This window comes from Phascolarctos cinereus, unplaced genomic scaffold, assembly GCF_003287225.1.
Source record: "Phascolarctos cinereus isolate Bilbo 61053 unplaced genomic scaffold, phaCin_HiC Scaffold_7;HRSCAF=346, whole genome shotgun sequence".
In the NCBI taxonomy this organism is placed as follows: Eukaryota; Metazoa; Chordata; class Mammalia; order Diprotodontia; family Phascolarctidae; genus Phascolarctos; species Phascolarctos cinereus.
Genome location: NW_027556180.1, coordinates 37,641,701 through 37,654,664, shown reverse-complemented (window position 1 = coordinate 37,654,664; position 12,964 = coordinate 37,641,701).

Here is a 12,964-nt window from a genome sequence, read left to right as displayed (position 1 = left end):
TTTACACTGTTTATCACCTTCCTAAAATGGGGTAATAATAATATCATTATCAGCAATAGTTAGCATTAACGGAATATGTTAAGATTTCCAAAGCACTTTACCATGATTTCACTTTATCCCCACCAACTTTGTTGAAACACTTGCTTAACTATGGAGCAAAATATCCTTTCTCTAAAGAAGTAGCTCTTTGGGCTCATGTTTTATAGTAGGATGGTCAGGTATTGACTGATGACAGATTTCAAATGATAGATTTGGCCCTTTGGTAGCTGAACTAACAGATGGGAGTAATGGATGCTTCTACTGTGACTTCTGTGTAGCAGAAGGCAATGTAATATAGTGGAAAACTAAGTAGATTTCACTTCCTACTTTAAGTGGGAATAATAATCCTTACAAGACCTACCTCACAGGGTAACCACAAGTAATGCACTTTATAAACCTTAAGGTCCATAGAAATTAGCGTTTTGGATGGAAAACAAAATGGGACCACTGGGATTCAGAGTTCCTCAAGTTACCCCAAATGTGACTTCAGTAATGAGATACAGTAACTAGAAGTATAGTGACCTAGTTTCAAATCTCACCTCGGATACATATGGGCTATATGACCCTGGGCAAGACTTCAGTGCCCCAGGCAGTTCTTCAAGACTGTAGGTTTCAGGAAAATTTCCAATCTGTATTGGTAGAGGGTATTTCCTCTCTGAGGAGTTTCCTACCCTGTTGAAATCTTAGGTACAGACAGAAAAAGTTCAGCTTCAATGTTGATAGAATCTATTGATTCCACTATTATTCATTGAACTTGTTAATTCAGTTATGTTAAAACAGTTGAATGGGGCTAACTGTTCTTTAATCCTGCCCATCCTCCCATCAAGAATTCTGTGCTCACTTCCAACCAGGCAATAGAGCAGAATGAGAGACATGGTGATACATATAAGACGCTCATATGGAAATGATGACAATTATCTTATTAAGAATATTGACTATTGGAAGAGAACCAGAAAATACAACAAGTGCCTTAGCTAATCCTTTCAAATATTTTTGAATTGTCAGCTCTTGAAGAGAACAAATAATAACAAGAACAAAACCTCAAGCCCCTGGGAGGCATCCCTCACCTTCTGAGGCATGTTGATGGCTGAATTCAAGATGGAAAGATAAGACTGTAATATGAAAAGCCATTGGACCATAGATACATTATGGACCAATCTTGGAATTGCTGTTTTTGAAAATGGACATATTATTCATATACCTTCCTTTTAAAAATAAAAAAATTTGAAATTATGCCCAGTTAAATAGAGCAAGAAATTGGTATTTCTTCCCCAAAGATAGTTCTCTTTGTTCATATTTTATGGACAGAGAGTAGGTGGGGGAAAAGACAAAGTTACAAAAGAATGACCACCTGTTGAGACGTTTTGATTATTTGCTCTAATTAACTTCCCAAGAAAATGATGTCATCTGCTTGTCATTTCCATACTCCCTACGGTTCAGGAAAAGGCTTGCTGTTTCTTTAGTGTATTTAGCAGGCAGAAGTGAAATAAGGTAGAAAATATGAAAACTGGTACTGGTCTAGGAGAGGAAGACCTGCCATGGTCTCTCCTTATACTGAGAGGTCACACTTCTAGAGTGCTTGAAGGTTGACAAAGAGTACAGTTTCTTAAGAGGCAGAATCCCTGGCATAAAGCATGGTTTATTTACAACATGGTAATAGAGCAGATAGAGCCTTGCTCTTGGAGTTAAGGACTGGGTTCAAAAGCTACCTCAGACACTTAATAGCTTTGTGAACTTGGACAAGCCTTTTAACTACTCTGATCCTCTTTCCTTATCCATAAGATGAAGGACAAAAATAATTGCATATACCATATAGAGCTACTATGAGGATCACAAGAAATCAATTAATCGATACATATCTATTAAGCAGCTACTGTATGCCAGGCTGTTGTCAGGGATACATATAAAAGATTAAACAGTCTCTTCCCTCAAGGAAGTTGTTTTTCATCAGGGAATACAATAATATGATTGTGTAAATGTATATATGCACATGTGTATATATACATGTATATGTATACACCAATGCACGCAATGTAAGTACATATGCACATATACACATACACACGTGTATTTATATATGTGGCATATGCATGCAGCACCTGGAGATGTAATATGTGCATATATACACATACACATACATGCACATACACATATACATACACACATGCATACATACATACATACATATCAAATTATAAGGTAGTTTGTGGAGGGAAGAAGGTAATATATATAAAGCGCTTTGCAAACCTTAAAGCATTATAGAAATGAGAGTGATTATTAGGCTGCTATATGGCACAATGGACAGAGTACTGGGTTTGGAGTCAGAAGACCTGAGTTCAAATACTTCTTTGGATGCTTACTACTTGTGGCATCATGAGGATGTCCTTTGCCTTCTCTCAGCCTCAGTTTCCCTTATCTGTAAAAAAGGGATATTAATAGTACTTGGTTCCCAGGGTTTTGGTGAGGACAAATGAGATAGCAGATGTAAAATGTTTTGCAAACTTTAAAATGCTATATAAATGGTAGTTATCATCATCATGATTTTCCCAGCAACACTGAGAGAAAGGGGCCATTATAAGACACATTTTACAAATAAGAAAACTGAGGAAGCAAAAAGTATGATTACTTGCAAAGGATGACAGAACAAGTAAATATCAGGAGTGTGAGGCCTCTTCCATGCTGCTTGTCTGGAAGGTACCGTCAAAATCATTTGTCATATGTTGACAGAACCACATGTCTAGATCCCAACTGGGTCCTAGAGGTCTGATCCTTTCATTTTACAAATGAGGAAACCAAGGGTCACAAAGATGAAGTGATTTGCCCATGGTCACACAACCAGTAAGCATCAGAGGTAGAATTCAAACCCATATCTGTCTGACTACAAGTCACTGTCTAGAAGGGTGAGAAACATCACTTCTGTGCCAAAGCTAAGAGGGGAAAAGCCAATAAATCAAGGCATCTGAGTTGCAAACGATGACATAGTCATGAAGATCTCTCTCAGTCTCTGAGATGTGCCACAGTACATAGCTTAACTTTGAAAGGTCGGTTAATCTCTGTTAATTGCTTCTGTGAGATAGGGGAGTCAACAGTGTTTGTTCAAATGCTAGGTGAGTCTGAGAGCAGAGGCTTTGAATGATCAATTCAGGCTTTGAAGTTGCTGAGCTGATGGGTACGAGTCATGAATGCTTCCAGATGCAGGTCCAGGCATCCAATAGACTGAGGACCTGTCAGTGAGGCCAGGTGAGCCTTAGCTAGGGCATCTAACACAATCCTGCCCAGAACAGGGATGGAGAAAAGCTTTTTTGAAAGAAAGAAGAACGCTTCTTATAAAATGCTCATTTGAACACATGGAGTATTTTCACAATATTTGTTTGCCAGAACCCCTTGATTGCTTCCATCTTGAAAGCTTGGTCCTTTACCAGAATATGACAGACCTTTATTTCAAGAAGTTTTCTGGGCCAGCTAGGTGGTGCAGTGGATAGAGCACTGGCACTGGAATAAGAAGGACCTGAGTTCAAATGCAGCCTCAGACACGTGACACTCACTAGCTGTGTGATCCTGAGCAAGTCACTTAACCCTGATTGCCTTGCAAAAAAAAAAAAAGAAAAGTTTTCTGGGCTTCTCTCCTTCTTAAGTAGGGCCATATTCTCCTATCAGCTTGTAGGATCATATCATTTTGAACTGGAAAAAAAACTTAGCATTATCCAGTTTATGAGAAAATGAGTCCTAATGAGGTTAAATGGTTTGTCTGTTATATAAATAACAATGGGAAGTATAAAGATTGGAACTCAGGTGATAGATGATTATAGATTCAGAGTTGGAAGGGCCCTTAGAGGTCATGTAGTCCAACCTTCCCATTTTACAGATGAGAAAACCAAGGCCCAGAGAGGGCAAGTGACTTGTTCAGTGTCACACAGATATCAAATGTCAGAGCCATGATTTGAACTCAGTCCCTTATGATTCCAAGTTCAGCACTACACTGTACTGACTGAGGAATCTGAAGAGAAGTCAAGTGCCTTCCCCAACACCACACAGGTAATAACTGTCAAAGCCAAAATTCAAACTCTGGTTTTGTGATTCCTTATCTAGCATTCTTCCCAGCGTACCTATCTCCTACAGACTGGGAGGCTCAAATATGCAGTAGGCAAAATTTGGAAGGGACCTTAAAATTAATCATGAGAACACAGGGAGAAGAGTAGTTGCTTTCTATTATCTTAGATAATGGGAGACAGGTACAGCATAAAAATGAAATCCAAATTTTGCTTATCATTTTAAACTCCATAATTGTCCCCCCACTTTCATTATTACAGACATTAACAAGTAGCAAAAATATTAGACAACTTTTCCTTTGCCTTCCCATTAATAAATACCAAAGTAGCTCAAATCAGGAGGGAAAAGTCCGAAAAATATAAGCAAATCATGGGAGATCCATCTTTTTTTTTTGCTAGGCAATGGGGTTAAGTGACTTGCCCATGGTCACACAGCTAGTAAGTTTCAAGTGTCTGAGGCTGGATTTGAACTCAGGTCCTCCTGACTGCAAGGCTGGAGCTCTATCTATTGTACCACCCAACTGCCAGATCCCCCTTGCCCAGAGTCACACTGCTTGTAAGTGTCTGAGGCTGGATTTGAACTCGGGAAGATAAGTCTTCCTGACTCCAGGCCTGGCAGTCTAGCCACTCTGCCACCTACTTGCCCATCCTTGGCTTAGATATGTATATAAGTAGAGCAGGCTTGCTGTAGTGTGGTTTGCTGGAGAATGTGAGTAGGTGTGGGTTGGGAGGGGTGTGAAACGGATGACTCTTTTGCTCAGAAGTATCTTATTCACACAAGCCTGAAGTATAGAATTCCACTTCCTTTAGGTTGTTTTCCCTGTGATTTCCATTTAAAAGGCAAATTCCTTTCAACTCAGGTCAATAAGCTTTAACTGAACAACCACGACGTACAAGGTACTAGAGAAAAAGGCAAAAATTAAATAGCTTGCCCTCAAAACACTTACGTGGCTGTTGTCCTTCATTCTTGGTGAAGGCCAATTATTATGTTTGGATCAAGGCACGGTGTGTCCAACTGTGGCTGATCAGACCCAATATGATGAGCTCAGAAGACTCTACCACAGTTTGGGCACAAATAGTCCACATGAATATTTGGGATAGAGATGTTTCTAAATTCGTGCATTCCATGTTTCCTTTGAGCTACTGCAATTCTGCTTTGCTCATAGAGCACAACATCTTCTTTGATGTAGACATGCCATTCTGGGTGGGCCTGTGCCAGTGTCTCCCCTATCACACAATCGGTTCCAAAGTTCTTCAGACACACCTTGAGAATGTCCCTGTATCACTTCCTCCAACCACCATGTGAGCACTTGGCTTGTCTGAGATTTTTGTAAAATAGTCTTTTAGGCAAATGTATGTTTGGCACTTGAACATCGTGGCCAACCCATCAGAGTTGTACTCTCTGCAGTAGAGTTTGAATGCTTTGCAGATCAGCTGGAGAAAGAACCTTGGTGTCTGGTATCTTATCCTGCCAGGTGATCTTCAGAACCTTCCTAAGATAATTCAAATGGAAGTGATTCAGTTTCCTGGCATAGCCCTGGTATACTGTGCAGTTTTCACAGGCATACAACAATGAGGTCAGCACAACGGCTCTGTAGAGTTAGTCTAATACCTCTTGTCTCCCACACTTTCCTTAGGAGCCTCCTAAACACTGAGCTGGCTCTGTTAATGCATGTGTCAACCTCATCATCTATGTGGACATCCCTGGAAAGTAAAGGTAAGTGAACTTATGGCTGGCATGTATACAGTACCTTAAATATATGATCTCATTTGATCCTGACAATAACCCCATGAGATAGGTGCTATTCTTATGCCTTTTTCTCTAGATGAGAAAATCTAGCCTGAGGCATGTGAATTAGCTTACTGTCATAAGTTAGCTAGTAAGGATTGGAGGTATAAATCCAGGTCTTTCTGACTCTAAATCTGGCACTCTAGCTACTATTCCCCATAGCTGCCTCATAGTCTACGAAGTCAGGGGTTCTTAACCTTTTGACGCTCTAGTGAAACCTATGGACCCCTTCTCAGAATAATGTTTTTAAAGGCATAAAATAAAATACATAGGATTTCAAAGGAAACAAATTATACTGTAATTCATTTATTAAAATATGGGGGGCATCCACAGACCCCAGTTTAAGAATCCTTGTACCAAGGGGAGATGTCATGTATATACATTAATAAGTAGAACATCTATACATATACAATGGGGTTCCACTCTCACTCTAATTAATCAATCAGCCTGGTAAAGCAGGTATTAAAGAATTTTCTAATAATGTCATCACAATGTGTAAAGAAACTTTCAATGAATTTGAAAGGAACATAGGAGTTTGGGACATAGGATAAGGGACATAGGACACAGGAAGCACTTTTTGCTAGGTTGAGAAGATCATCAAGTCAGATTCTTAAACTACGTATAAGAAAGAGCAGTTAGTTCAGGGGTGAGCTCAGCACAGGAATAAAATAATTCAGTGATGGATAATTTCATGTTTGGGAACTGAGAATACAAATTCCAGAGTTTGAGACAAGTCCATGAGAGAGAATCACTCAGTTCTCCTGTTTTCCCCTGCTCTCCTTCCCTCTCCATTCACCATGTTATCAGAGAGAAAGAGAGAGAAGAGGGGAGCAGAGGGAGAGAGAGAAGATGAATGATAATGATAATGAATTCAGGAAACACATCAAAGACATGCACATAGGAAGATATTGGAAGATAACCACCTGAGGGAGGGAGCAGCTTCAAGGAGTGTAGCCTCTTACACCAGAGAAGAATTCTGCTTATGTCCTCAACAAAGGACTTCCAGTAACTAGCAGCTGTAAAATTACCTTTTTGGTCATATGTATTATTTACACGTGTACTTCATACCATCATGCTCTAAGTTTAACACACCCTTCCCCTGGATTCTGAGTATATTTGTGGGTGGTGTGTCTTAGGATTTTCTTTTTTTTTTTTGAGGGGGAGGATTTTGTATCAATGGTCATCTTAGTAAATACTTTTGCTAAACACTTGTTGAGGCCATTGGCTGATAACATCATGAGACCTACACAGATGTAGACTCATGAGCAACAGTACTAGAAAACCAAGCCCTCGAGGTTACCCTCTAGAAAAATCTAGCTGCCCCAACCTCTGAATGTGAGTGTTCTGTGGGCAGGTGGCCCTAGAAAGGGTGCCAGCAACTCACTCAGGGGGATACATATATAGATGTCTAGTGATTAAGCCAGAAATGTGTGATCTATTAAACCCATTCATGCTAATCTGTTGCTGTTCATCCTTGGTTTTTGAAGAGGACCAATGACATCATGGGGTGATGTCTTGACTCATGTGTGAATTGGATTTAAGTAAGGCAGAATTGCACAAAATCACCATCCTCATTCCATCTTCCAGAGTTATCAAAGTCCAGAGGCAGGCCAAAATTCAAAACAACTGGCAACGACCTGGGATGCAGTAGATGACCATGGTGTCTGTAATGTCTGACCAAGCTCTAAGGGCTCCACAGTATCTGTGGAAACAAATTGTTCTCATTTGCCTATTCAGTCTTCACACGCTTGGGGTAGACATCCCTCTAACTCACAGAGAGGTTTGAGGCCTGTTGGTTAGCCTCAACCTGGTTTAGCCTATTTTCTGAGATGGTTTTTATCAGGGCATGGCTGCTACATATGCTAGAGCTTTTTGGAGCCACCAGTGAGAGGTGGAGGACAGGTGGACAATGAAGGGGGATGAGTAGGCCTGAAAAGGGCTCTGCAAGCCCTCATCCCAAAGATGCTAGTCTTCTCTGAGCACTAATTTGTTAGTAACTTTTCAAATACTTTCTTTTGAACATGAGGACACACCTAATAAGATGAAATTCAAAATAAATGTAATATTTTGCACTTGATTTCAAAAACTTAATTGAATAAATGAAAGACAAGGAATGACTGCAAGTTTAAGGTTATGTTAGGATGCACTGGTTGGTTATTGTCTTTCCCTCTTGAAGAAGACCAAAATGACGTTACCATGTTGAGATCAAGGCACTGTATGTTCGACTGTGGCTGATCAGACTGAGATGAGTTCAAAGGGCTCTAACCCAGGTCTGGCACAAATAGTCCACATGAACATTTGGATTAGAGCTGTGTCTAAATCTGTGCAACTCACATTTCTTTTGACCTATAGCAATTCTTCTTTGCTCATAGAGTGCAGCACCTACTTTAATGTGGGCATGCCTTGCTGGGAAGTCCTGTGCCACTATCTCTCACATCACACAATCAATTCCAAAGTTCTTCATCGAGACCTTGAGAGTGTCCTTGTACTGCTTCTTTGACTTTCCCGATGTTCATTCATAAGGGTTACCCTGAAATGCGTCTTGGTTCATTGTGTATTCTTGGTAAGAAGATTTTAAAAAACCTGAAGAGAAGGAGTGGGGGGGATATATATATATATATATATATATATTATATATATTATATATATATTATATATATATGAGAGAGAGAGAGAGAGAGAGAGAGAGAGAGAGAGAGAGAGAGAGAGAGAGAGAGAGAGAGAGAGAGAGATGGTTATCTCAATGTTATGACTACAGGAGTATTGCATAAGAGATTGGAGTAGTGGAGATTCCACAGACAATTATGGGAAGAGACAATAACTTTAAAATAGATCTTAGATTAAGATTGTCATTCTAGAAGAGAATCAGAGAATCACATATTTTCATATCTGAAAAAGAACTGCAGAGACCATCTAGTCCAACCTATTCATGAACAAAAGTCCTGCTATAAGTACAGAGCCTTAAGGTCCATCTGGCCTTTGTTTAAAGACCACTAGTCAGGGGGAAGAAACATCAATGTCATTAAAGAGCTCTTGAAAGTTTACAAAAATCTTCACATACATTATTCCATTTAGTCCTCTTCATGTATCTGTAAGATAATGCTGTTATCCTGATTTTGTAGATCAGGCTAAGTGAACTGCCCAGAGTTATAAGCTAGTAAGTTGTTAGAGGGAAGATTTGAACCCTGGTCTTTCTGACTCCAAGTCCAGTGCTCTAACCTTTCCCACACACCATTTCACTTTTGGATGTCTCTAAACTCACTCTTTAAAGTTTAGTACTTTACATCTGCATGGTTTTATATAATTTGCTGAAATGCCTGGAATCATTCATCAGCTTTATGCTCTGACATCATTCTACTTGGCCCCTGGGAGAAGACAAATATTACCTTTCAAGGTATTCAATCCCTGATTCAGTAAGTTCTAGGGAAGAATAAAACGCAGCCATTAAAAAGAGGGCACTTTGGCTTGTAGGACTATGCTCCTTGATGTCTGCCCAATTGCTTGTGTCTCTCTGAGATCTCATCTTAAATGCAAGCCCCACCTCACTGGTTTGTTTTGAACAAAATATTTACAAATTATATGAAAGTGGGTCATTCATTAATTCTTCTGAGCCTCAGTTTCCTTATCTGTAAAATGAGAGGGGCGGTATAGGTGGCCCCTAAGTTCTCTTGAAGCTCTAAGTATGTGTTTCCATGATCCTATGACTTCTCTCTGGGCCTCATTTTCCTCGTTTGTAAAATAAGGGGGTTGGAGATGATTTCTAAGATTCTTTGCAGCTGTTCATCTTTTGTTCCCATATAAAAGCGAGTTATCATCCCCCTCCTCATTGTTCTTACTGTACCTTCAAGACCCAAGTCAAGTCTTATTTCCCCTGTGAGGCTTTTCCCCTAGTGCCATAGGCCTCCATGGACTCTGCATTCTCTAGCTTGTAACACTTATTGGACATAGGGCACTGTTGATGCTTATATGCATGACTCATTTCCTATTGTTATTGTACAGTTTTTAAGTACAATAACAATAGCAATTATTACAGTAATAATAATAGCAGCAAAAGCAAATCTTGTATCTGTAGCATTTTAAGACTTTAAAACAGTTTGCATGCAACAACCCTGTAAAACAGGCAGTATTAAAATGATCGCTATTTCACAAATGTGGAAAATCAATAGACACCAAAGAAATATTAGCTCTTGATGACATCGATGAACCATATTACTTTTCTCCTTTCTCTTCCTTCTTCTCCTGTCTGCTTTTATTCGACCTAATTCAACGATGAACATTTTATTTAATAACCAGGCAGCTGGGTGTTGCAGGGGATAGTGTCAAACCTGGAGTTAGAAAACCTGGGTTCAAATTCTGCTAGAGATACGTGCTAGCTGTGTGACCCTGGGCAAGTCATTTACTTTTTCTCAGTCTTAGTTTCCTCAACTGTAAAAAATGGAAACAATAACAGCACCTAGCTCTCTGGGTTGTTGTGAGCATTAAACGAGTCGTTATTGGCAAAGGGCTTTTCTGAACTTTAAAGTGTTAGATAAATAGTAGCTATTATTACAAATACTACTGTTACTACTAAACATAAATGCAATGTATAGGGCAAGAAGTAATGCAAGATACTGGACAGAGCACTGGCCTTGTTGTTTTTTTTTGTTGTTGTTGTTTGGCAATGGGGTTAAGTGACTTGCCCAGGGTCACACAGCTAGTAAGTGTTATGTGTGTGAGGCCAGATTTGAACTCAGGTCCTCCTGACTCCAGGGCCAGTGCTTTATCCGCTGCACCACCTAGCTGCCCCTGTTGTTCATTTTTGAAGACCAATGACACCACAATGTTAGAGTCAGGGTGCCATGTGTTTGATCAGACCAATACCAGTTTGAAAGGAATACCACAGATTGGGCACAAGTACTCTGTTAGAACATTGAGAGTGGAATTGGCTCTGGATTTGCTCAGCCCATGTTCCCTTTGTACTTCTATGATTCTGCTTTGCTCATAGAGCACAGTGTCTTCTTTGAGGAGGGCTTATCATGCTGGACAGTCCTGTGCCAGTGTTTCCCAGGTCGTCTCACAGTCAATACGAAAGTTTTTCAGAGCTACTTTGAGAATGTCTTTATTCTACTTCTTTTGACCACTGTGTGAGGGCTGAGCGTGTCTGAGTTCTCTGTAAAATAGTCTTTTGGGTAAACGTTTGGGCATTCAAACTTGGCCAGCTCGTCAGAGTTGTGTTCTCTGTAACAGAATTTGAATGCTTGGCAGTTCAGCTCTAGAGAGGACCTCAGTGTCCACTACTTCATCTTGCTAGGTAATCTTTAGAATCTTCCTGAGACGATTCAAGCGGAAGAGGCTCAATTTTCTGACATAGTGCTGAAAGACTGTCCAGGTTTCACAGGCATGCAACAGTGCAGTCAGCATGACTTAGAGCCTTAGAGACGTTCCAGATGCACGTACCTACTAATGTCCCAGGAAAACCTGCATTCAAGTCTCACATCTAACACTTTCTGGCTGTGTGACTCTGGGAAAATCATTTTATTTCTCAGTGTCCAGGCAGCTAAGTTTTGAAAGTTGAAATGCAGGTGCCAATCTACATTGATAGATGAGTTTCCTCACCTGGAACTCCTAAACCAATGAAATCACAGGTCCATATTAAAAAAAAAATGGACAGAGCATGGACTGCTGCAGTGAACTTTATAGAAATCCAAAAGCTACTCACTCCTCAATCTCTAATTAATTAATTAATTAATTAGTTATTCCAAAAACATCAGCCAAAGGCCTCATTCAAAGATGAATGAGCCGTGGTGTAGAAAGGAAAGGGAAGTGATGCTTTTGGCGTCGCTGTTGCTGTCATTACGACATATAATGCTGGGAACCCTTCCATCTTGGTGCTGATTAGGTAGTTTTATCTAAGCAGATCCATAATAATCTATTTTGGGAAAGGAAGGCTGGAGACTTTCTTTCTTCTCTAATATAAAATACAACTTCTTCCATCTGGCTTTTAAAGACCTTCAGAATTGGTTCTAGACTACCTTTCTGGGATTACAACAAACTTCTTCAAATAACAACATCATTGGCCCACTTGCTGTCTCTCGTACACACCCTTCCATTTTTCTTCCCCATGCCCATCTTGTATAGGAGGTCCATCTGGATTTCCCTAGTTCTTAGCTGCTCCTCCCATTACTCTCTCTCTCTTTTTGTATTTACTTTGCTGCGTATGTGGTATCGCCTTCTCTACCTGCCAGCAGACAGTAAGCTCCTTGAAGACGGGGCCTATTTTCTTTTTGTGCTTATAAATCCAATGCCTAGAAGAGTACCTAGAACACAGTAGGTATGGAAGGATGTCCTGGAAAGATTGGCTCTAAACAGATTCAGGGTGTGGCAGTCTCATAACTAATCATTCTGCAACTTGTCTAGCTAATGCATGTGTCCAACACAGGTGCTGAGATGACAGGGATAGTATGGGGACTGGATTTGGGATTTCATTGATCTAGGGAACTCCCAGGTAAGGAAATTGAATTCTACCCAGAGAAGTCAGCACATTCTCTGCGACTTGTGGCCCTAGAATTATCTAGAACATTAGTAATAGTAATAATAGCTAGCACTAGTATCTTGAGAGGTAATTTCTATTATCCCCGTTTTACAGATGAGAAAACTGAGGCTGAAAAAAATTAAGGGGCCCAGTGTCATACAGACCATATATATCAAAGCGAAACTTGAGCACAGGTCTTCTCAACTTTGAGGTCAACTCTTTATACACTATTCCACAGTAACTTTGGTGCCAGGCTTCAATACAATTCCACGGATATTAATTTTAACATGTTCATTATTGGGGAATATAAAGACACAAATTAAGATGTTCTTGCACTATAATGGGATAAAGCAATATGAACTCAGATCGATTAGTAGATACAACATATGCAAAATAGTATGTAACTTAAGGAAGGATGAAACTAACGACTTGGAGTAATTGAGAAATTCTTTCAGGAGATATCACTAAAACAGAGCCTTAGCAACAGCTGGGGCGGGGGGCGGTGGGTGTAAAAGACAGAGGTGAGGAGGGACAACATTCCAGACATGGTAGTCTGTATTTGGAAAGACTCAGAGA